Below are 26,242 nucleotides of genomic sequence, written 5' to 3' on the forward strand. Positions count from 1 at the left end.
TTTTGTAGAACGTCCCTTCGCTTTGTGTTTGCTTGTGATTAATTATAGCAAGACTTACAGTTTTAGCAAGACCATCACAGAAGTGCCCCCCTACCCTTCTCAGGGCATCCCATCAGGAGACACACGATGCCCAGGTGTTTCGCTTCTGATGATGTGAATTTTGATCACTTGGCTAAGGTGGTCTCCGCAGATACCTCTGTTGTTACAGCTCTTAACCTTGGTAATTAGGAAGCATCTTTCAGGGGTAGACGCTTGAGACTACATTGTTCATACTGTTCCTCATTATTCTTTCACCTCCTAATTTTAACATCCATTACTGCGGTGTTTGCCAAATGGCGATTTTTCTATTTCTGTTTTCTACACTTAGTAATTGGAATTCTACTCGGAGGATTCTGTGTATTTTTAAAATGAGGGACATAAAACTTTTTTAAATAGCAGTGGCAGCTCCACATTTTCTGGGAGGACAATTATGAATGACATGAAGCAGAAAAATATGTAGAAGCCTGAGAAATCTCAAATATGAATGTTATTCAAGATGTCGTGCCATATTTCCCCTCAGAGGAGGTGAAGTATAGGGAAGGAGAGCTCAACTGCCCCCCCCCCCATAAAAAAAGTCCCATTAGTTTTGGTCCTGGCTGCAAATGTCTCTTGCTTTTGAAGACTGAGAGAGAGAATGCAGTTGGAAGACTCTCGGGAGCACAGCCCTGAATGTTTTGGATAGGTTAAGAAGGCTTACACCACCATAAGAACTTTAATTAAGAGTATGAAATTTTATCTCTGAGCTTTTTAAGCTGTAATTGAAAGGAGTGCTCAAGATACTGTTTCCTTCTTTTAGAATTTTCACTGTTACCGATATGGCAAACAGTTTGGAGGACCCCCCCCCAATTTAATTAAATTTCAGCAGCCCAAAATCAGAGTCGTGTGAAGAAACCATTATTTTGAATTCTTTATCACCAAAAGATTAAACTTACTCTTTACTGCTAGGGTTTTTTTTTTTTTTTTAATTGAGCTATTTTATTCTTTGTGATCCTACCAATGTGATTTAAAAAAAAAAAAATCCTTTATCCTTATACCTTAAAAGGATGAAAAAGTATTTATATTCCTCAACTATAATATTTCATCAAAGCTCACACATCTTTGTGAAAGAACGGTGAATGGTTACGTTTTTAAATACCCCTACAGTTCACCCCAGTCTGTAATTTTATCCTCACACTCAGGCAAGATCACACTCCACTCGGTACGCTAAATTCCTGCGGCCCTCTTGTCTGCCTCATGGCCGTTTCTAACTCCTCACGAATCAAATTTTAGGAGCTCGCAATGTAACTGTTACATTAGGAAAAGGAAAAAGAACCTCACACACCCCAAACGCTACGTCGATGCTCATCAGAGGCGGCCAGGACACGGACATTTACCAGACCACGTAGGAATTCTGGCGGTAGAACTGATGGTTCCGAAGTAGGTCGGGTGCGCGATACTAACGGCTTTTAAAAGGTGTGGCTGCCCAGAACCCGGGATTCCGAGTACCGAGCTGCTTTCGTGTTGGCAGTGCCTTGGTGAACGTTTTAGGGCTGGCGGCAGAGCCGAGCGAGCTAGGTAACATTTCTTTGAGTGTTATTTCTAGCCCCCAAGCCCAGCGCTGGAAAAAGTTCCAGCGCATCCGTTAAAGTTAGAGCACGTGCTCGCGCGGACCGGATTCCGGAGCGGCGCCACCGCTGCCGCCGCCGCCGCCGCCGCCGAGCCTCGTGGCGCCCGCTCCAGCCCAGCCTGGCGGAAGGCGGGGCTCGGCAGGCGCGTGCCCGCGCGGGGAGGGTTGGCCGGCCACGTGACCGCGCTCCGGCCACGCCCGCCGCCGCCTCACGTGGTCTCCGGACACCATGTGCAAGCGTGGATGGAAAAGGGAGCGGCCGGGTGTGGCGTTCGGGTTTTGGAAGACATGAGCTTCCTGGTTTGGTGGTGTTTTTTTTTTTTTTTTTTTTTTTTTTAAACCCCTTTCTAATTCTTTAATCTCCATACGTAAAAATGCAAAAAAGCAGTTCTCATGTATTTCCGATCATGTCATCTACTCCCCCTTGGTGGCTCAAGTTTCTTTATGGGAACGTGGTTTCCATCTCAGGGAGTCGATCCCACAGTGCCGGAGCCACGCTGCCTCCCTCGGGACGCGGATGGCTGGCGTTTCCCGAATGTCGATGAACCGTTTCACGGCAGGAAAGGAAACCGTTCTAAATCGTTTCGCTACAAACCCTCGTTTCTTCTTAGCGATCGTTCAGTTCCGCTGAAAAACCAGCTGTCCTAAAGTTGTAGGAAGAGGGTGCTCCAGCCTCCGACTTCCGCGGCATTGTTGCCGCTTTCCCGCAGCGGGAGGCCCCGGGAGTAGACAACTTGCGTGGGTCCCTCCCCGTTCGTTGCTCCTGTGCTTGGGAGCCGTGCGTAATGGAAGAGGAAAAGGAAAAGAAAAGATCGAAATAGGTTTGCAAGAAAGAAAAACTAATATGGAAGAAGGGCGTGCGTTCTCAAATTGAACTTGGATCTTATTGTTCCCAGCTAACGCCCAATTACGTGCTCCTGTCGGATCCCGGACCACATGGAAACCGCCCAGGATGCTCTCGCCTTCCGCTGGAAGGTGCCGCGGTCCCCCGCCGCCGCCCCGCAGACACACGCACCCTCTTAATTTCCTGGCACCCGATAAATGCAGATCCTAATTTAAATCTTCGGCACTCTCATTTCTTCCCATTTCGCGTGAGAAGTTAAGGTTCTCCTCGGTTTACTTTCTGTTCACCTTCATTAAGATGCGGTAAAGCGAAAGGAGTTTATTGCTGGAGATCCCAGGGTATGGAGAGAATTTATGGAAAAGAAGGAGGGCTGGAAAGATAAAACCTCATTTTAAAGCTCAGAAACAGACCCTCGTTATGATTAATAACTTTGAAAATGGAAATCCAACTTTCGACAAATTATTTCAGCGTAGTTTTGGGGACCAGACACTGGGTAGGTAACTCTGTGTCTGGTCATCAATTATAGTGATTTCCTTGCATCAGCTCCAGAAAATCAGAATATTCATGAGCTTTCTGGTCTGACTCAGACCTTCAGGAGCCATGAAATTTTCCTGTTGGGATGAGAGGAAGTGCTGTTTGGTTTTGGCAGCTGAATGAAGCCAGAAATAGATAAGCAAGACCGATGGGTGATGTCCATTTGTTCGATCCTATTATCCTGCTTTTAATTTGTGAAAGTTAAGGTTTTAAAAACCATACTAAACCTGTGATCCTTTTTAGAATTCACGGAGTATGTTGAGGAAGTGGTTTTGTTTTTGTGAGTTTGTTTAAACAAATGACTGAGGTTTTTGTGTTTCGCTGTGTCTGGCCAAGCAGCATTGCTACACTTTTTTAAATTCATGAAAAACTGACCAGTGAGTCTGTTCTTTAGCACTCCTCTCCTTTTGTGATGGGAAGACAAGGAGGCACTCACCAATGGCGCCTCTCACAATGGAGGTTTGTTTGTTTATTTTTTTAATTTAATGGAGGGATTGTAGATGGCTTAAAATTTCCTTGTGCCAGGACGGAGAAGGGAGGCGGGGGTGGGAGAATAATTAGCCCATTCTAAGCAACTTTAGCAATAGATGATCCATAGGCATTAACTTTCAACAGCAACAGAAGCCTCTTTCTGGACCTCATCCTGTGATGTTTTAAACAAATTTGATCTTGTTTAATTAAAATCTTCCTTAAAGGCAAAAATGCACGGATGTCATTTAAAAAAAATTTTTCAGTTATGTGCTAATAAAGATGGGAATTTATAGTTTTCTGTTGAAATATGTGGCAAACCTATCCTTCATCCCTAGTCCCTGAAACACCAGGGCTCCCTTACCTATTCTAAGAGTCCCTTTTCAGGCACTCCTGCCTTGCACACGTCCTCCCATTCCGTGGTTCACTCAGTATTCTTGTCTTCCTGTTGTGTGTCTCTTAGGGCATGAATCTTTACCTTGAATTATTATCTGTATGTACAATACCTGGCGTGTCTTCCAGACAGGTGCACCTAGGTGTTAAGTAAACAACTATTTAATCCAGAAAAATTTACAAAAAGAGGAGCTCTTTGTGTTTTTTAACTAGCCATTGTTATTAAACACTCTGTTTGGAGCAGAATGAGTTTTGTGCTCTCTTCATTTGTGTGAATTATGCCATTTAAAGTAGAAATAATTGAGAAATATTTTAGTGTTAGGTTAAGCACAGGACTGAAGTTCCCACTTTTCTACATAGTCAAATTCATTGCTTTACGGTCCTTTGGGATGGCGCCGAATGACCCTGACCAATCTTTAAGGCACAGAAATGAACCTCATGCAGAGTCTTAAAATCGAGCTACTGGCGTCCAGTACTTGTATTCTGTTTGTCCTCTGTCCACCTGGTGAGTCACAGCCTCTTTGGTCCTCCATCTCCTTATCAGTGAAATACTGCTGATTCCTTTCTCTGACTTACAAGGGTAGGTTACAAGAATTATGGTAGAAAAGTCTGTGGCAGATGCGTAGGCATGGTACAATACTGGATGGAAACATGGACCCTGGAGTCCTCTCACTTGGTTGGAATTTCTACCTCTGCCTCCTTCAAGCCGTGTGACTCAGGGCAAGCCCTTCTCTCTGTGCCTCAGGCTCTGGTTCAGAGGATGGGAAAATAGGCTCTCCTCTTTGGAGTTGTGGAGATTAAATCAGACGGTGCATGCCAACTACACGTAGCAGTGAGTGCCCCATATATGGTGGATGCCTTAATATAGCGATAACACACATTCATTGTTTTTCTTCCCATCTAGTACCTTCAGCTTTTACTTCTTTCCAAGCCTTGAGAGAGAATTGTTACATTAAAAAAGTTTTAGTCTCCCCAAAAGCAAGTATGACCTGAAAGAAAGCTGGGGCTTGACATTAGGGTCAGATGATTTCTTTGGGTATTCTTGGGGAAAACCAGCCATGCAATGAAGTCAGAGGACTATGGTTCATTTCATTCCATATCACCCAAAAGTAGCTTCTCTGATTTTTCTCTCTCTTTTTTTTTCCCCCTCCTTTTTAGGACGGGGCAAGGAGAATAGTTTTTCATATTACTCTTGTCATCGCTGTTATTTATCTAATAACAATTCACTATCGGAACATAGAAAGTACTTATCGTACAGGAAACTCCCTTCTGTTACTCACTTATTTGCTTTCAATTTATACTTTGTCTAATGCCAAAGAGAATCTGAGGCAGAGTCCAATTAAAAACAAAAGAACAAAACAAAACAAAACAAAAAAACCCTGGATGACATGGGACCTGAATAGCCAAGTCAGCAAGATAACCACACCATGCTAGAAGGATGATGAGTCTTGGAATCTGGTCCCTCTGGCATTCTTGGCACCAAGAATTTCCTCAAGACAAAGAGGAAAGACAGTAAAATCTGCCTATGTAGATATACAAAGTCTTGGCTTTTGCAAAGTTTGCAGAAGTAGTAGTCCTGGGTTAAAGTAGCATCTGATGCCACCGGAATTCGTAAGACGTTCTGGAAGGAGCTGTGAGGCAAATGAAAATAAGGAATGGTACCCCTGTCCTTGAAGAGTTTACAGTTGTGTGAGAAACCATGAGTTGTGGAACCACAATGGACCAGGTTCTGGGCATGGCCCTGGGAACACAGTGAGGGAAAAAACAGAGGATTCCTGCCTTGGTGCATTGTGCAGCAGTGGAAGAAAGAGAAAGAGGCATTAAACGATTTTTTGGGGGGAGCCCAACGCAGGGCTTGAACCCAAAATCCTGAGATCAAGACCTGAGCTGAGATCAAGACTCAGACACTTAACTGACTGAGCCACTCGGGCTCCCCAAGTCTTACTTTTTAAAATTGTGGTACAATGCATATATCATAAAATTTAACATCTTAACCATTTTTAAATATAGGGTTCATTGGCACTACTTACATTCCCATTGTTGCAACCTTATCAACATCATCTCCCGAACTCTTTTCATGTTGCACAACTGAAACTTTGTATCCATGAAACAGTAACTCCCCTAACCCCCTCCTTCCCTCCAGAAAAAAAAAAAAAAAAAAAAGAGTCTGACTGTGAATGTGGTCAGTGCTTTGAGGGAGATGAAGAGGACGCTGTGACATAAAATGATGGGACAGCAGGTAGGGCTCCCACCCAAAGACGGTGGTGAGGAGAGGCCTTTGGGGGATTGAAGACAATCACCCAGCTGTAGGAGCTAGGGAGACAGATCGAGAGTGGGAAGGAACATAAGCCAGGCAGAAGGAACAGCATGTGTGATGGCTCGGCGTCATGGCAGGGTCCACCTTCTTCCAGAAAGAAAAAGGAGCCAGTGTGGTTGGCTCAGGGGCCAGGAGGATGAAAAGTTTCAGTTTAGCACCTGTACGGATGTTTGCGTATCCTCATGATGATTCGGGAAAATTGTCCTCACCGTGTCCTAAACTAACACGGTACGTCTGAAGCTTTTTAGTAACCTGGCATTTAGAGTCACAGCGGCTTCTCCGAACTCCAGGCAGTGCCTGCAGCAGGAATTCACAACAATCCTTCCTGGCTGGCTGAACAAGTGCATCTTCCTTGATACAGGCTCAGAGCGGGGGAGGTGTGAGAGGAGCAGGTGGTCAGCATCCTCCTCCCACCCCAGGGGGCCTGGAGTGGCGGGGCCAGGGTGAGGGGCCGTCCCTGTGGCCCTGGCACCTGGGCTCATTGTTTGGTGAAGCAAGAGCAGTGGGTTCTAGATAGGGAGGTGCAGGCGGCGTGGGAACTGGAGAGTCTGACGGCCGCTCTAGCCAGCTGGCTGTCCTTCCCCTCTCCACGCGGAGGAGCCAGCCTGGGGTGCCTGTGCACAAAGCCAATGTCTTTTTCAAGCAGCTTTGCACATGTTCTTGGTTGCAGCTCACAGGTCTAACCCGTGGATCCTGCAAGAGCTTCCTTCGACCTGAAAAGTCATAATGGCAATTAGTCTTCCTTCGCTCTCAAGTCGGCCTCTGAGTGGTTCCTGCAAACTCCTAAATTTGAGTAGCCTATGAACTTGACAGCAGACACTAGTGGCAGAGCCCTTGGGAATTGTTGGAGCACTGTCCAGTTATCTGAACATTGATGACAGCTGGTGATACCTGTTCCAAATGTTGGCAGCACCGTGTTGGTCTCCCCGACCCCTTAGCCCAGTAGCGAACAAGGCAGGTGCTTCTTTACCTCTGTGCAGTTTGCAGGGAGTTGTCTCAGGACCGTAGAGGAAGGAGGCTTGTGTCTATCTTTGCTGCAGATGATCTTCGTCTCAGCCGTGTAAAAGGTGAATAAAGTTATTTAGGAGAAAATTGTATTGGGAATTTTTACGTCTTTTTGAAGAGCCAAGTGAAGTCTTTTGAAACATAGAAAATTCTTTTTCTTGTCTAGAAAGAGCTTACTGCCTGATGGAAGTTGAAGGTTTAACTTCCATGCCGTGAAGCCTTTCTTGGCAGGCTTTAGAAAGTAATCTGCCTCTGGCTGTCCCCAAACCTCCCCAAACTTCCCCAAACCTCCCCAGCCCCCGACCTGTAGCTTGAGGGCCCTTCCATAGTAACCAAAACTACCACCAGTCTTCAGCTGATGATGTCTTGGGGAAGTTACTGTCCATCTTGCACAAAGTGAGGATGATTTTGGAGCAAATGTATTTACGAACAGCACTAAAAAAGTGGAATTAGAATGCAAAACCAAGGCGCATCTGGGTAGCTCAGTCGTTAAGCATCTGCTTTCAGCTCATGTCATGATCCCAGGGTCCCGAGATGGAGCCCCGCATCCAGCTCCCTGCTCAGCAGGAAACCTGCTTCTCCCTCCCACTCTCTCTCTCCCCTGGCTTGTGTTCCCTCTCTCGTTGTCTCTCTGTCAAATAAATAAATAAAATCTTTTTAAAAAAATGCCAAGCCAATCTGAAATTTATAATCTTTTATTTGTTTAGGCAGAGAGGAAATCTGAAATATTTTAGGATCCTGTCTGTTAGTTTTCTTTTCTTTTTCTTTTTTAGCCACGTAAATCTCCCCCTGAAGCGAAGTCTTGTGTGTGTCCTGATTTGCAAAACCAATCAGGAACATGACTCTTGGTCTCCCTCATTGCCCTTCCCAGCATGTGATGGCCCACAGGGTACCTCCAGGGGCATTAGATAGAGGCCACTGGTCACAGAGAGAGACTAGTTATCTCTCTTATCCCACACACATGTCTGCTGAGCAGGCAGACAGTTGGCAGAACCAGGACTGGAGCCCTAGGACCTTAAAATCCAGTCTAAAGATCAAATAATAATAATAATAGTAATCTTTTCTAAGACTTTTTTTATTTATTTGACAGAGGGAGAGATCACAAGTAGGCAGAGAGGCAGGCAGAGAGAGAGAAGGGGAATCGGGCTCCCCGCTGAGCAGAGAACCGGATGAGGGGCTCGATCCCAGGACCCTGAGATCATGACCTGAGCCCAAGGCAGAGGCTTAACCCATTGAGCCACCCAGGCACCCCTGTAATAGCTAATATTTATAGAGGGTCCGTGACATGCCAGGAAAAATATTCCGTATAGTTACATGGTTGATCACATTTCATCTTGCGCTGATGGTGGGAGGTGGTATTATCTTAGACGTACACAGAGGAGACGGACTCCCTTTGTCACACAGCAGTCAATAAACAGCAGAGCTGGGACTTCAACTTACTTCTGTCTCACCCCGGAGTGTCCTCTAATGTGAACACTACCTGCTCTCTCATGCCATATCCCCAAAACAAAGGATGAACTTAAGCATCTCAAGATTTTAAACACTTGATTCTCCCTAAAACCACTTTTTTTTTTTTTTTTGAAGTAGACAGGCAGACATGACTTGGGCCCTTAAAAATGTGGCCAAGCTGGCGCATAAATGGGCATAGGCTATTTCTAAAATGTTGCTTTAAATTTTGCCAGCATAACTTCTAGGCTGGTCGTTTTGTTTGCTTGTGAATGTAGTTCTGAGACTATTTATGTGCTGAGGAATGCCACTGCTTTGCATTGAATCCCTCCTCCTTGACTGTAAGCCAGGGGTGTCCTGGGGCCGCATCAGGGAACGCACACCCAGAAGGCGGTGGGAGGGATGGAGGTAAATGATAGGCTTAGAGGGCTTGTTGATTTTTTGCATATCTCAAAAACATGTATTCCTGTGTTCGCCCGGAAACTAAAACTCATTACCGTTTTCCACGTTTTCCTGTTGATTCTGTTTCTTCATTCTCCTTGACACTTCTTTCAAAATGATCTCTAGTAAAGCCTAAGACCCAATTAAAGACTTATCTCTAGATAAATCAATCCCTATCCATGATGACCATCGTTGTCCAGCGTAAAGATGTGGAGGACAATCCCAGATAAAGGAAATAGGATCCCTGTCTTCTTTCCCTGGCTTGTTTAACATGGGTGCCAAATTGCAGATTGTCTGGATTAATCAAAAAAGCAAAACATGCCCCTCACCAAAGGACACAGACACGTGTCTGCTGTACCTCTGCTCCCGAATGCACTGTGAAACTTGAAAGTGAGCCAAAATCTGAAAATATTGGGTTGGGATAATGTTATATTTTTTAGACACCTGGCTAATTTGATATAGAGTGTTTATACTTCATTTTGCTGGCAGTGGATGAAATCTGTAGGTGGTGGAAGATTTCCTGTAAGTTTTGCAAGTCCCAAGGGAGGAGAGTTACAATATGTACCCTCTGCAGTCACAGCCTCGTGAAGGGCGATTTCTTAATCCCCTATTGTTACATGTGTAGGTGAACGGTGGGTATTGCGTTCAACCCCTGGCCTGTTGCGAGTTCGCAGGCACACTAGCGAAAAGAAGTCAGAGTGGTCTTTTCAGGAATTCTAAATCTTGAGTCTTGCAGAAAGATCATCTTTGCCCTAAATGTGTACCCCGGTCAGAATTGCCGGCTACAATGCCTCATGGGTGAAGCGGATATTTTGAGCATGACTGAGCTTATTAAGAGCCGGAGGCACTTCCTCTACTGGGGTTTAGAAATTTCAAAGGATGGGGGTTGGGGAGGAGGAATTATGGCAGGCACTCTGGAGAGGGCAGGAGGAGGGAAGCAACAGGTCCCAAATGTGTCTGCTGTGTGCCTTCGGAGCTTGAGGTGGGCTGGGAATGGAAATTTCGGAAGCTCGGGTCTGCCCATCTGCGGCAGGAAAGAGTAGACTCCGGGGGAGATGTAGGCACCTTTCTTTAGATGGGGGGCAGAGGGGTGCAACTGAGGCAGATGTGCATTTAATAGGCTTTACTTAGACCCGGAGAGGTAAGTTTGTGGAGTGGGGGACAGGTGCACTTGGAAGGAAAATACCTTTTGAATAGGGAGTTCAGAATTGGAAAATGGGGGAAAATAATCCATTCCCAAATTTCCCAACCGCGGTGCATCCGGCTGGCTCAGTAGGTGAAGGGTGTGCCTCTTGGTCTCGGGGTTGTGAGTTCGAGCCCCACATTGGGTGTAGATATGACTTTAAAAAAAAAAAAAGTCTAAAACAAGCAAACAAACAAAAATTGCCAGCTGTGTCAAAGAGGATGTGTAAGTGGATTGTCCTGAAAGGGGTCTTATGGTTTTTAGAGGTCCGAGAGATGCCTCTCTTTGCAGGTGAGTAGAAGGCCTGGGGACAGCACATTACTGTGTGGTGGGGGCCCTGGGCTCAGGGCTTCGGAGACCCGGATACTGAGCCCAGCTCTCCTGTGTCCAGTGACCGACAGAGTTTCAGCTGTCTGCATTTCCTTTTCTTCCCGGGGTCCAAGTGAAGACAAACTTTGGACTAGATGCCCCGTTGTGGTTTGCTTTCAGCTCCAGACCAGGGAGGACTCTCTCTCTCCTTGGGGCATTCACCTCCCTTTAGAGATGCTCCCAGCCAGGCAATGAAGCAAAACAAAGGCAGGCAGCTCGGCCTGGGGGTGGAGTGTGGCCTTAGGTGAGAGGTCCTCCCGGGTGAATGGGAAACCAAGAAGCCTTTTCCTCCTGCTGGGCACTCCACTTAGCAAGCATTGCACAGAGCCTGGCTCTAGCTGCAGCAAACGAATGCTTACTTCAGTCTTTACCCTGGGCTTCAGGTCACTCTGATTGTTTGCAAAACATGTGTTTTTTTTTTTTTTTTTTTTTTTTTTTTTTTTTTTTTGTCCCTTGCCAGTACTTGTTCTCTCTGTGAGTAAGCCACAAACAGGTCCTGAGGGATCCCATGAGGAGGGATCCAGATTCAGTTAGCGGCAGGGCGCTGGGGCCTCCCCACCCTGGCCTCCCAGGCCGTCTGCTCGGGATGAGGATGCCCGGGACGAGGATGCCTGGGGAATTCAGTAGACAGCAGTTGTTGGAACCTCAAGTTCATGGAAGTTGCCGCAGCGCTCATTCCTTTGAAGGACAAAGACGAGGGACCTCTTTAACATTTTCAGATCCCTGTCTTCAGTTTATTCAAGTCCAGGGCTTGGGATAGATTTTTGAAGAAGAGCTTTGTGCTTGAGAAACTTCCTTTTCTTTTCTCTATTTCTTTCTCTTTTTAAAGCAACTTAGCCAGTTTGGGGTTTTCAGTGTTTCGGGAAAGGGTTAAAAAGTTGACTTGTGCAGCACAGTCACGTGTTCTAAATCCTTCCCGATCTTCTCGATCCCTTCATTTTCACGAGTAAACCTTATACCCTCTCGGGGTATGCCGAACATGTGGCCTCGTGGGCACAGTCATCCTCGCCGGGGCTGGGGAGCAATTGGACCCCTTTATGTTTATGAACTTCTTGTGCAAATCGCCTCAGTCTTAAGGCCAAGGATGGAAAGAAAGAATGATTCTTGGACGTGGTTTCCAAGTTTGGAGCCTCATTTCTGTTTTACACGACAGAGCTGCCCTGCTTGTTTTTTTTGTTTTGTTTCGTTTTTATATAAAATTAGCCCTAAGTGTTAAGTTCTTCCATCGCTTGAAGAAAATTCCTTTTGAAGCCTGAAAAGTCAGACTGTGGTATGTAACAGATAGTGTTTGGGAGGCAGTAAAGAGATAAAAGATGTGCGGTAGGGGGAAGGTTGCTCAGACAGGAAGGGGAGAGAGACCCACCTGTCCCCCAGCACTTGCTGGGTTTGCAGCCCATCATCCTTTCAGCCTGGCCTGCAGTGGTCAGGTCATTTCCTGCGCTTCAAGGCCCATGATGGGCAGTGTTGGAAAAGGAGAGCCCCTGAACTTTGCTCCCTGCTTTACAGAGCTAACCGTAGGCCTTACCATATTTTGCTTCACATTCCAGTTTTCTTAGAACCCTAAGTGATGTTAGGCCTGCAGCGCTACAATTCACTTTACAATTTGGATAGTACTCTGAGAAAAAGCTGAATATCTAAAATCAGAAATGATACTAGATATGCAATGGCTCAGAGATCAAATAAAAATATGCTCTCTGAGGTTTCCTATTTAATTGGAAAAAGCAGAAGGTACCTGGGAGCCCTTCTCCATGGGGTAGTTACAACTGAAACATACTCTTTCAACTAGCTTTTTATACATGAGATGCCTATGTGGGCAGTTCAGTTCAACCCAATTTTATTGACCACTTATTAAAAAACCAGGATCAAGAAATTCAACTACGAGGGTTAAATTTTTTTTTTTTTTTTTACATTGGGGGAAGGGGAATCTTAAACTTGGAATCAACCTTCCCAAAGTACAGAGTCAAGATTCTTTTCCCCCACACTAGGGGGGGGGGGGCCTGGGTGGCTCAGTGGGTTAAGCATCTGCCTTTGGCTCATGTCGTGGTCTCTGGGTCCTGGGATTAAGCCCCACATTCAGGCTCTGAGATCAGTGGGGATTCTGCTTCTCCCTCTCCCTCTGTCCACCCCCGTCCCCCGCTCCTGCTCTCTCTCCTTGTCTCTTTCAAACAAATACATAAAACCTTTTTTTTTTTTTTCTTTCAAAGAAGGGCACCTGGGTGGCTTGGTTAACCATCTGCCTTTGGCTCAGGTCATGACTAGGATAGAACCCCACATCGCATCGGGCTCCCTGCTGGGCGGGAAGCCTGTTTCTCCCTCTCCCACTCCTCCTGCTTGTGTTCCCTCTCTCACTGTCAAATAAATAAATCTTTGGAAAAAAAAAAAAAGGAAAAGAAAGGAAAAAGATTTTTCCCCACAGGAAACTGACAAAATGATAATTTCCAACAAGACTGGATTTGTATCGCTAAGATGGGATTGTAGCACTTTTAACGCTTTCCGGGAAGGCCAATAACATTTTTATTTTTAAGATTTTATTTATTTATTTGCGAGAGAGAGCATGAGATGGAGGAGGGTCAGAGGGAAAAGCATACTCTCCGCTGAGCAGGGAGCCCAATGCAGGACTCGATCCCAAGACTCCAGGATCATGACTTGAGCTGAAGGCAGTGGCTTAACCAAGTGAGCCACCCAGGGGCCGAAAGGCAATAACATTTTGATCAATAACATTTTGATCAATACTGCTGTTTCCGCCAACCACCACCACCTCCACCACCCACAACCATAAAAAACTAAACAAAATCAAATATAAACCAACTGAATTCTGCAGGAATGACAAGGTATTTTTGGTTTGGCTGTTTTTGTTTTTATTTTTGTTTTTTTAGATTTTGTGCGTGTGTAATAATCTTTGCAAGGACATGCCAACATTCTACATTTGTATGTTTTTCCAGGGCACTTCTGAATCGTCGACTAGATGAAATAAAAGTTGGGTATATTTTTGTGGATGTAGGTGTTCTGTAGGCCAGCTCTCCAGGACTGGTCCTCAGAAGGTTTGTGTGGTAATTCTGTGATCCAGAATGTATGCTCGTCTGGGACACCCTGTTCCCTTCTTTCCCGATAACAGAGCTTACTGTACTTGGGAAGTCTAGTGACTCTTCTGTGGTTTTTCCACAGTAGTAAAAGTACTTTAACTTTGGGAAGCGGGGCCAGCAATCAGATTAGATAATGGAAAAGAATGACGTGGTTGTAGCATAACATATGATCTGAAAGAGAAGTTTATAAGTCCGAAAGTGTGCCATCAGGAAGTAAAAGGATCAAAGGAGAAAGGAGCAGAGAAGCTGGAGAGGTAGAATGATTAAAAGCCTACTGCTATTACCCATGCTTCTCAGGTAGATTCCGTTCCAGAAAAAGGGAGCATTTTTCTCTCAAGCCACCCCCATTTTTTTTTAAGATTTTATTTATTTATTTGACAGAGAGATAGAGAGCAGAGCAGCAGGCAGAAAGAGAGGGAGAAGCAGGCTCTCTGCCCAGCAGGGAGCCTGACACAGGGCTCCATTTCAGGACCCTGGGATTACAGCCCGAGCCAAAGGCAGACAACCAACTGAGCCACCCAGGCACCCCTAAAAATGTTTGTCAAGGCACAATACTGTGTTTAAAAAAACATATACAGAGATGCCTCGGTGGCTCAGTCATTAGGCATCTGCCTTCGGCTCAGGTCATGATCCCAGAGTCCTGGTATCGAACCCCATGTCGGGTTTCCTGCTGGCGGGAAGCCTGCTTCTCCCTCTCCCACTCCCTCTGCTTGTGTTCCCTCTCTCACTGTCTCTCTGTCAAATAAATGAATAAAATTTTAATAAATAAATAAATAAATAGAAAGCATATACATCTTAGCGGCACCTGGGTGGCTCAGTCGGTTAGGTATCCAACTCTCGATTCCAGCTCAGGTCATGGTCTCAGGCTTGTAGGATCCAGCGGGGCATCAGGCCTGCTTGGGATTCTCTCTCTTTCTCTCTCTCTCTGTCCCTTTCCTCCTATCCCTGCCCCCTGCACTCTCTCAGAAAAGTAAAAATAAAAAAAAATAAAATGAGAAGCATATACATCTTAAAGGGCTCAAATTCAAATAATTAGTAAAAGCTTAATCTCCCAAGAAAATGGACCAAAGACATTGAAAGTTAATATAGGCGGTTATGCAAATGACCACAAAATGGGATGGGAGAGGAGGGAGGAAAAAAAAAAAAAAACACCCAACCTCACTGGCAGCCCCAGACCTGAGACAAGAAACCTATTACCCCTTCTGACATGAGGAAAGAAAGAAAATGGGTTTAGGGGCCATTCTTCCTTTCCTTTTACAAAGCGGGGCACTTTCAAGGCTGTCTCAGAGAATGTGCTAGGGTCTCTAGAAGCATTTTCCAAAAGAGGATGCTGAGAGGGCTTTGCAAAATTCTGAGGTCATCAGCTAGGTGTGTGTCCCCCCAAGGGGGCAGCTTGGGAGGAGCCGTTCATATTTATTTGCTCCACACCCGTGAGGAGTCTGCACTGTGATGCGCACGTGTGTGTGTGTGTGTGTGTGTGTGTGTGTGTGTGTGCTTGCAGGTGTGCATTGCACACATGTCAGTTCCACACATACTGGAGACCTCTACTTCCACAGGTGCGTTTATCACCGTGTCCTGATTAAAAGGTTCACTTGTTGATGAGTTTTACCCAAAACGTGGCCTGTTGGTCTCTGCAGTGTTGTTCCCTGCAAGGGGTTGAACTCAGTGAATTCATTTAAATGATGTTGATGTAAATGGTTATGTATGTGGAAAGGGGCTTTTGCATGGGGGGTTGGAGCAGTGTACCTTGTGGACCGCCAGTGCCCACCAAAATAAGTAGGAAGGAGGGGTGTGTGTAGCCAAAGCTGTTAGCACGGAGCTCCTCACAGGTTTGTGCAACAAACAGTCTATCAGGAGCATTGATACTTGGTCAACACGAGTGAGGCACACCATTGCCCAGAAATGGGCCCTCACACCGGTTTTAAGAGCTGTAGCCAAAACCACAGAGCTGGAGGCCTCTCCCTTCGAGCTCGGCCTCCACTTGGACAAAACAGCCCCCAATTTGTCCCTACGGGACACAGGCCTGCCTTGTTAGGAAATCAGCAAAGTTTAGGAGCCCACAATACCTCACATAACTCTGTGTACAGTAACACAGAGTGGAAATAGGGCTGTAAGCACGAGCAACCAGACAAGTTATAAATATAGAATACTCGCTCAATTCCACTTTAGTTAGTCATGGAGGGACAGTGTGAGTTTTATAAACTTATAAGGAATATACAAACAGTTCCAAATTTAAAATAACTTGGAGTAATTTTTAAGTGTGTGAAAAGAATATTTTTTTTCCACCCTGTCCATTTAAGCATCTGTGACAGGCAGTAGTAAGTGATGGGTGTCTTTATGGGCTCACGCCTGGCGGGTGCAGCACTGGGGAGAGTCTCTAAGGAATCACCCATTTGACAGTGAAAGACTCAAAAAAAAAAAAAAAAAAGATGGAGGTTGGGGGTGCGGGTTGTGTATGAGGCAGACGCTCGGTGTTCCCACGGGAAGAAGCAGGTACTGGCTGCCCTCGCCACAGACTTTCTGGCCCCCTGAAGTCTACCCCTCTTTCCTCAAATTTTCCCCCATTGGAACTTACCTGTGTCTCCCAAATTTGTATGTAGGCTTTGAATAGGAGTTTATCTTTTTAAAGATTTATTTATTTTAGGGGGGGGGGGCAGAGAGACTCTCTAGCAGATTCCCCAGTGAGCACAGAGCCTGCTGCTGGGCCTCGAGCTCATGACCCTGAGATCACGACCTGAGCCAAAGTCACAAGTCAGACCCTTAGTGGACTGAGCCATCCAGGCACCCCTCAATTTGTGAATTGGGTATAAATTCTATCTCAATAAAGCTGTTATAAAAAATGTGTAAAGGAAGAAAAAAGTCACATAGCCCACCCACAGTAACCAAAACCAGCTCAGTCAGAGGAGGGTTCCTGATCTGCCTTCTGCTTCTCGCTTAGCTTTGCTATTTCTTGTGATTCCACACTGTATCTTTCAACTGATGGCTGCCCTTTCTTTACTCTTACTATTTAGCACATGAAATTTTTACTGAATAGTGCTGTCTGTAACTTTACCCCTTTTGGGTTTCTTGCTTGCTTTTTTTCTTTTTCTTTTTTATTCTTTCCTCCCCCCCCCCCCCCCCCCATTTATCCCCATGCTCTGCCCAGTACTACTTCTTGGATCTTGGAGACTTCATTGTTTCAACGAGCACTGTCTGTAGGTTATTATTTCTTTTGCTTATTAATGAAATAGTTACAGATGCATTCAGTTGCCGGTGTGAAGGGTTTTCCCAGACCTCCTGGCTTACCTTGCGTACTAGACAGGTGAGGTCTAATCTCAGAGCTCGACTATTTCTTATTTCTGTAAGCCTTGATTTTGCGTGTTTATGTGCCTGAGAGAAAGGCACAGAACTGGGTTTTTTTGTTTTGTTTTTTCCTCCTCCCTGACCAAATTTTCAGTCTTTTCTTTTAATCTTTTTTTTTAAATAAGCTTGTGCAAATGGTATTCTTTATAAGTAAATCAATGACAGAATGACCTTCTAACATTCTTTTTTTTTTTTTTCAGCATAACAGTATTCCTTGTTTTTGTACCACACCCAGTGCTCCATGCAATCCGTGCCCTCTCTAATACCCACCACCTGGTTCCCCCAACCTCCCACCTCCCGCTGCTTCAAACCCCTCGGATTGTTTTTCAGAGTCCATAGTCTTTTAATCTTTTTTTAATTTAAAAAATTTAAATTTTTTTATAAACATATAATGTATTATTAGCCCCAGGGGTACAGGCCTGTGAATCACCAGGTTTACATACTTCACAGCACTCACCATAGCACATACCTTCTGCAATGTCCATAACCCCACCACCCTCTCCCTACCCCTCTCCCCCTGGCAACCCTTAGTTTGTTTTGTGAGATTAAGAGTCTCTTATGGTATGTCTCCCGATCCCATCTTGTTTCATTTATTCTTTTCCTATCCCCAAGCCCCCATGTTGCATCTCCACTTCCTCATATCAGGGAGATCATACGATAGTCTTCTTTCTCTGATTAACTTATTTTGCCAAGCATAATACCCTCTAGTTCCATCCACGTCATCACAAATGTCAAGATTCCATTTCTTTTGATGGCTGTATAGTATTCCATTATATATATAATCCCACATCTTCTTTTTCCATTCATCTGTTGATGGACATCTAGGTTCTTTCCATAGTTTAGCTATTGTGGACATTGCTGCTATAAACATTCAGGTGCACGTGCCCCTTTGGATCACTACACCAGATTTTCAGTCTTGCGGAGACGGATGAATTGGTGAAGAATATGAACTCTGGTTATCTACTCTCATGAGTAAGACTTACTCGGATGACATGGGTTCTGCAAGCCACGGAGTCTCCCTGGGTCCTGCAAGCCACGGAGTCTCCCAGGGTCTTGCTGGTCTGGCCTCCCGATAGCACGGTCGTGTATATGGAATTGCATTGGCCCCCCAGAATGTGTGCTAACGCCGTGCCTTCCACGATGGGAGCTGCAGCTTTCATGTTCTGACTTGAGCAGTGACATTTAATGATAAACCCGACAGGGCTCAGCCTTACAAATTTGTGCTAGAAGAAATGTCCTTGAGGGTTCTACTTGCTATGACTCAGTAAACAAAGAAGGCTTAGTGGGCACACATTATCTCCTTAATATCACCTGGATGCTTGCCTCCTTGCCACCGTGTCATGTTTCATGGGTTTGTCCTTCCTTCTGACTGTTACACCTCAGGGAGGAAAAAAGGGCACTAGGACTTGAGATTGATTCATTTTTTTTTTCCTGATGGGGCATGCTTAAAAAGAAAAGGGGCATAAGAAGGACACCTTAGCCCCTTTCTTTTAGACCACACAGACCAGCTGAAACATTGTGCCACCGCGGGACAGAGTGGGTGAAAAGGCTGTCCGCCCCCATCTGGCAGATCTAGCCCACATTTATAGCTTAACAATGATTAAACTAGACTGTTAATAGCCCTGGACAGTGATTAAATCTCTGTGTCTCCGTTCGGTCACTTACAAATGAGAATGGTGATACCCCGTGTGATTGTTAGGAAGATTGCATTAACGTATATAAGGTACTGAATAGGCTGTCGGGCACGTGGAAAATGTCCCCAGGAACGCTGACTTTATGTTAACAGGGAGACCTGTATTCAGATCAGAGTTGTATCCAGACAGGAGAGACTCAAACCGTTATTGTGAAAAAGAAGAGAGGAGTCTTCGACAATGAGAAGCTCAGAATGAGCCTTCTTGGCATGATGATGATAGTTCTTTTAAAGACCATGCAGAGATCACTCCAAGCATACTGCCTTGGTCATGGACGGCCACCATGGGTCTCCTAGTCCTCTCGTATGCCACACTGCCCCAACTTTCTGCTATGTTAAGAGCAGGTTTGGGAGCAGGTGTTAAGAAGCAATGGTATTCATGGGTATTGCATGAGCTATGACTGAGTAAGGCCCTCAGAGGGAGGCCAGGATAACTGTCTCAGAATTTTGAGTCTGCGTGTTTGAAAGTCTGACCTATAAAGAAGAAAGCCTCTGCTTCCCCTGAGTATCAGACAAGCTGAATGAGGCCTGGGGAGCATGTCAGGGAGGAAAATGCATTCTTGTTGGGTAGAAGGAACAACTTGGTCACACTTGGTGCTGCCTGACAGTTGGAGTAGCACTTTCTCTAAGGTAACCGACCCCCTAGACATTGCTTGAAGGCCCACCTAGATTTTTGCAGAGAAATATCTGAGACAGGCATGAGATATGCATGACCTTGAAATTACCTTTCCGCTCTAAGACCCTGTGCTTGGATAACAGAACATGACTCTGTAAGTGCTTGTTGCTTCTAAACTGAGGACAGATCTAATGGCCCTCGGAGCTTCTGCTGGCACACTTGGGAGAGAGTGGAAGGTTAAAGAAGACAGTTGACTGGGGAGCTGCAGGCGTGGGAGGGGGGAGTGGTGAGGAGCAGAAGGACGTAACTTCTTGCCCCCCCTCTACAAACCTCAGTGTTTCAGAACGTTCAGATGTTAGTCAACTCAAGGATGCTTTGTCCAGGGGCCTTCCTGTTAGGAAAGCAGCAGACTGGGAACTGGGTCTTGAAAACCACTTCACATTGCAAAAGAAGAACTCCTTCGTACACGCTTGGGAGAAAATGAGAACTTTCGGGTACCTTATGTTCAAAAAACTGTGGCTCACCTCTTTTGCCCACCAGCCTTTCTGCCTCTCTCTGTCTCTGCGGATTCCCAGAGCCCCAGTTCTCACTATAACCTCCCAGTGGGCACACTGAATACTTTTGGTTCCAAAAAGAGAAGGCGAAGATCTTCAGGATTCTAACCATGAAAACGTCTCTCTGGCTTGCAGCGACTGTGGTGCGATTTTCTCCAGCACAAGGAGGAGGTTTCTTTTGGCATGGAGAGGAGAAACATTGTTGCAAATGTGACTTTCTCTTGAGAACATTTAAGACACCCGGATTCCCACTTGAACTTTCTTTTGCCATGGGTAACCGATTCGGTTTACCACCAGCCTACAGTTTCTCAGGCAGAAGCTTGTCTGGGAGTTGTTTCAAGCTCCACCTGGGATTTCTAGGTAGTGGTTCTCTGGAGTTTTCCATTAGTCGGTTCTCAGGATGTCAGGAGACTTGATAGTTGATTCTTCTCAAAGGAAGGCAGTCCTCCCTTTGAGAAAATTGCGCTTTGCTATATATACATACGCTACACATGTGCACACACACACACACGTAAGCATGTAGCTCACACGTGGTTGTATGAGGATCATTTTAGTTTTATTTCACGGCTTCTAAGCATTTTCACAAAAGCCTGCTTTTCCAGGCTAGCTGACTTGTTTAGGGAACTACAGACAAATACGCTAGGATAAAATATAGCTGTTCTCTCTGAGCCGGAGAAACCTTGATATTCCCCACCACTCCGCTCCCACTGATAGAGGTCTTTGCTCGGGGGGACGTATGGGGAGGAGGATGTGCGTGTGGATAAAAGGGAGGAGAGACCGAAGACAATTTTAGAGGGTGAGAGCATCCGCTGTCCACCAAGCAGCACATCTGAAACTAAACTAATCTTTCTCCCTCCAAAAACAAAAGCTGGCCACTCTTCCCAGTGGCCATCTCCAGAGAGATCATTCATCTCCTGCATCTCTGATCTCTAGATCTCCCTGATCTAGACCAGCGTCGTGGCTCATGGAAACAGCTGCCATGACTCTGTGGGTCACCCTTCCATTCTGTGTTCCACTCAGCAGCCAGAGTGATCCTTCTAAAATGTGTATGTGCTCATGGGACGCCCTGCTTAGAATCCTTCAATAGCAGCATCCCTTTCCTCTTTAAGAGTGGTCCAAACTCCCACTTGTGGGTTAAAAGGCCCTTCTCACCTCTCCCTGCCTCTGGTCTCACCATCTTTCCTGTCTCCCGCACCTCTTCCGGTCCAGTCGGTCACCCATTCATCCTGAGTCTGGTTCGCTTGGCCCGTGCTCCCCATCAGCCCTGCCAACACCCCCATGCACCTGCTAGCTCCTGCTGGCTTTTCAAGCTTGGGCCTGGTTGTCCCTTCTCCTGGAAAGCCCTCCTCGCCGGTCCCTTGCTTCCCTCTCTTGGTACTCCCATTGCCTTCCTTCAGGGTGGAGAGTCGCCCAGTGGGAAGGAGTGCTGCCTGTCTTATGCTTGCCTGTCTGTAGGACCTAGCCTGGGGCCTGGCTCATAAGGCTGATATTTTAACAGTCAAAAGGAGCCTTTCTCATCCCCTCACCTGTGGCTAAGTACTCCCTGCAGGACCATGCCTACAGCCTTGAGTGGACCTGGGCATTCAGCTGACCCGGCTGGGGTCCACCCTCCATGGTATCTGATGGAGTCACCTCCTCCCTTGGCAGGACAAGAAAACTATAAAATTTCTCTGCCCCTCTATGTCCCCAACGCACTTTGGAGCTGAAGTACACTTTTCTGGAGTTAGTAGCGACTCACCTTCATGCATAACGATGCGTGTCAAATAGGAAAGACGTCCCTTTCTTTATATGGAACAGTGCTGTGTCACTTAGGGTAGCCCAGAAATAACTAAGATGTCTCTAAACCAGCCTGTGTTTGAGTCAGAAGCTTGACCTCATTCGAACATCCATGAACTTATTTCCATTCTTTCAAAATTATTCGGGATACAATGGTGACTTAAGTGGCCCCCTTTCCATTTTTTGTTTCTTGAAAAGAGGTTGAGTTCTCCACCTTCTCTTCCAGTGAGAACACTTTATAATTGTATGCTTTTAAAAATGGTTGCTCTTAAGTAAAGATGGTTAAGGAACTCCCTGGGAAGAACAAAAATAAATGTAAAAAAAAAAAAAAAAAACAGAAAAAACTTAGTGAATATAAGGACACTGGGGAGGGAGGGAGTTCAAGGCTGATGTGCGGTTCATTTCCTATCCCCCAAAATGAAGAGAATGAGCTTTTACATCCAGCACCTTCATTTTTATGTGCTGGTGACCCCTAATCAGTCCTTTTAGCGGTAGATATGGGACATGCTGTTAGCTTTTCCAACAGCTTAGATCGGGTTTGATTTTTATTGTTGGTTGTTCTCAGAATTCCAATGAGGAGAAAGCTCTCGTGGGTACAGTAAATTTGCTTTCCCCCCTTTATGTTTGTAGTTCATAGCAGCCTCCATTTTCCCTTTATTTTGAAAAGTACAAATGCCTTTAATCACATTAGGTGTGTTCCTTCTCCACGGACGCCGGGGAAGAGGCTCCCTTCCTTTCTCCCATAGCTCCGTAATTGGAAATTTGGTAACTGTACTAAATTTTAAGTTTTGGCATTTGTATGGAACAGCCATCCATCTGCTGGCGAGACGCACTGCCCGGGGCTTTTTGAGAAATCCCTTAATAGTCCTAAACACTAATAATATTTATATACATTGAGATGAGACAAATTTACAGCAGGCTTCTGGGGCTGACTCCGGGACTCTCTAACCCTGAATTTCCTGCGTGTTCTCCTGCCTCCCAGAATACTTGGGTTCTGCTGTGGCCAGGGGGTCTTCTGTCCCTGGAGCAGTCTCTTATTTACAGAGTTTGTCCTCCAGCAAACAAGTCACCTCTCCTTTCTCCCCCCTCCCCATCACACCCAACTCTTACTCCCCTCGAGTCGTTGATACATGTCTTGCTGTTTGGATCCCATACCATAAAGGAACCCCTTGATTTGTGATCCCTTTAAGAAGAATTGTTCTGCTTATAAATAACAAGATTTCACCTAATTTAAGCTTTGCTGAAATTCCTTCTGAAGGAGCTCTCCTTGCTGAAACAAAATGCTAATTCCCCAGCCTGTGTGCTGCTTGTGGCAAGAACTGACGGACCGTGTTTTCCATGTAACACACGCCTTGGAAAGGGTCTCGGGGGGACCGCTGCCCAGAGATGCCGTTGCCATCGGAATGGGAAAATACTTTGTCAGGTTTGGGGGATTTCTTTTTCTTTCTCCTACTGGAGAAAGAAACATTTGCATGTGGACATAGCTGATTCCCAACAAGAGCACAGGGATTTTTTTTTTTTTTGAGTTTTTAGTACTCTTTAATATTAATGCCTGCCACTTAACGATTTTATATAGCATGTTATTTAAATTATAAGTGAGGGAAAGGGGGCTTGGTGACCAGATAGTGGCCCCCGTTAATTTCTGTTGATGATCATGAGATTTTTCATCAGTTTTCCCTTCCTCCAATCACAAAGCTCGGTGGTGGCCGATGGTGGGGACTTCAGGGCTCTGAGTGAGGGGTTGCTCATGCCAGCATTCGAGACTGTGAACACAGGTTTCTTCGGCCAGTTTCATGTTAACCACGCGAACCTATGGGTCTGTTAATATTACAGAAACCTTGTCAGGGCCACATAACAAGGCTGTGTGTCTCCTCTCCCCTTACCTGGTCCCTCTTCTGTCAGCCTAGCCCCCTCAGGTCATGGTGCCCTCTGTGCAGCTCCCAGACAACCTTTCCAATATGAAAAGCTGCCTTTGTTGCTCTTCCCCTGCCTAAAATCTCTGGTGACACCCATCACCCACCAGTTGGCGACTAGCCTCCCGCTATCTTCACATGCACTCAGTCCTCCTGCCACGACTGGATTGCCTTTACGCACATTGACGTGTGATTTCCTCCGTGTTCTTCTTTATTCTTCTCCTCCTCATCTTTCACCTTTCATCTCCAGCCTGAGCATCTCTTCAAAACCATCCCTGATGCCCAGGGCATGCCATGAACCTGCACTCGACCCTGTACTTCCCTGGCATATCGCCCATTCCTTGAGGGCGGGGTCTGACACGCAGGTGCGGGACGTTCCTGAATAAACACTTGCTAAATGCATCGACAACTGGCGGGTCAATGGACTTCTGTTCCCGTTACTACTTTAAAAACCTGAACTAAAAGACACACAATGTATTGGTTTCCTTAGATCTTGAGCCTTGAAGTTAACCTCCATACGGGATAGATTTGAAATTAAATAGTCACGGAATCTATTTGAAATATTAGATGTGTTCAGGTATGAGATCTGATGGGAGAGAATGTGCTTGTGTGTATGTGTGTGTGTCTGTGTTTGTGTACCTTTACTACAAATACGCTAGACTTGTAAATTCAAATTAGTGTCACCCTCCTCAAGATGATCACCCGGGTGGACAATATATGTATCGCCACATTTTTGCAACTCCTATCCATAACACCTACTTTTTCGGGGTGCTTAGAGATACTTACTCCTTGTTATTTATTGGGTAGCTTAGTTTCTGGAAATAGCCAGAAGTCATTGAGGGAATTCTGGTAAACAGAAGTGATACAGACCAATGGGAATGGTTTTCTTCTTTGCTTGTAAGTAGCACTGAAAGTCTGTCTCAGTTGGGTGTAATGAACAGCAGGCACATATATAGGAAAAAAATTTATTTCTCTCTCTAGAAAAAGCCAGGTCTAGAGGTAAACAGTACAGTGTTAGCCTTTTGGCAGACCAAGATCCTTTTAATTTACTCCATCTTCTTAGTGGGATACCTCATGACCAAGATGGCTGCTGGAGCATGATGCATTGCTCTTGCATTCCAGCCAGCAAGGAGGAAGGGCACACTCACTGTTTTTAAGGCATCTTCCAGTAACTACTAACCAAAAAAGTTTTCTTATATCTCACTGGCTAGGACATACATCACTTCTAGCTACAAGAGAGGCTAGGAGATATAATATCTAGCTGGGTAGCCAAATGCCCAATTAAAAATCAAGGTTCTATTATCAAAGTAGATAAAAAGAACAAATAATGGAAAGCAACCTACGGTCTCTGCAAAAGGATAATTTCAAAGGAGAAACTTGCAAAATTATTTTAAGAAGCTTGACAGTATCATGAGAATGTATCTGTTTTCTTCAGAGGTGACAGTGTTCATTTGAATGGCCAAATTCTGATGTTCGTTTTTAAATTCACCTTTCCACAGTAAAATAGGAACTCTTGGGTGCAGTTAGTGGGGTGTAAATTGGTAAAAACTTTCCAGAAGATAGTTTGACCTGGTGAGGTCAATTCTGGAAATTGATCCTAAGGAAATAATTAAGATTTCTCATGAAGATCGCAGTGTTCATTGTAATAATAAAATGTCAGGAGTAAAGGAAATGTCTCATAGTAGGAGACAGGTTATAACTTACACTATACTGTGAGATGAAATGTAGCTGTTAAGTGATTATGGAATTCACAGTATATTATACCAAAAAAAAAAAAAAAAAAAGGTTTCAGGATGGCTTGTTCCTTTTTTTTTTAGATATTTATATGTACATGCTCATGCATAGAAAGGGACCTGGGGCCGGGCGCCTGGACGGTTCAGTGGGTTAAGCCTCTGCCTTCAGCTCAGGTCATCAGGTTCTGGGATCGAGACCAAACATCAGGCTCTCTGCTCGGTGGGGAGCCTGCTTCCTCCTCTCTCTCTGCCTGCCTCTCTACCCACTTGTGATCTCTGTCTGTCAAATAAATAAATAAAATCTTAAAATCTTAAAAAAAAAAAAAGGGGGGGGACCTGGGGGGACCCACATGAAGTTATTGATAAAGGGGGTATTTGGGGCAGATGGACTAGACGTCCTATATATTTTCATTTATCTGTGATCTCTGTTTTTTTTTAGCACATATTTTGCTTATAAGGAAAACAGTAATAGAATCTTCACTAAATAATATATGTCAGATTCAATAATATACATATTTAAATAATTTTGTGTTGTTTCCCAGCTCAAGAAAAAGTAGGAAACATATAATATAAACCAGATTTCATATTTGGTTGATTTATACTTTATTTGCTAGTGAGGCTAACAGCCCCACAGAGTGTGATCATTACATCGTTGTTATGGAAATAAATGCCAGCTCATCTACTTGGGACATGAATTGTGGATCTCTGCTTTTTAGACACTGCTTCCAGTAAAGTTTGGCAGAGTGGCTCAAAGGAGATGGTTTCTAATATGCTCTGAGTGACTCCTCTGGGCTCAGAGACACTCTCCACTGCCCCCCTTTTTTTTCTTATTTGAGAATAACAGACGCAGGGACTTGGTGTTATAATAGGTTAGGCTCTGGGAATAAGTT

At 45.1% G+C, this 26,242-nt stretch overlaps 1 protein-coding gene across 1 annotated transcript in view; it reads left to right on the forward strand.

Annotated features, from left to right (window-relative positions):
- The window catches only part of IGF1R (insulin like growth factor 1 receptor), a 293,279-nt gene that overhangs the window by 203,522 nt on the left and 63,515 nt on the right, over window positions 1–26,242 (forward strand). The gene's annotated exons all lie outside the window — the stretch shown is intronic.

The sequence above is a fragment of the Lontra canadensis genome, unplaced genomic scaffold (genome assembly GCF_010015895.1).
Source record: "Lontra canadensis isolate GAN:19392208 unplaced genomic scaffold, GSC_riverotter_1.0 scaffold89, whole genome shotgun sequence".
NCBI classification, from domain to species: Eukaryota; Metazoa; Chordata; class Mammalia; order Carnivora; family Mustelidae; genus Lontra; species Lontra canadensis.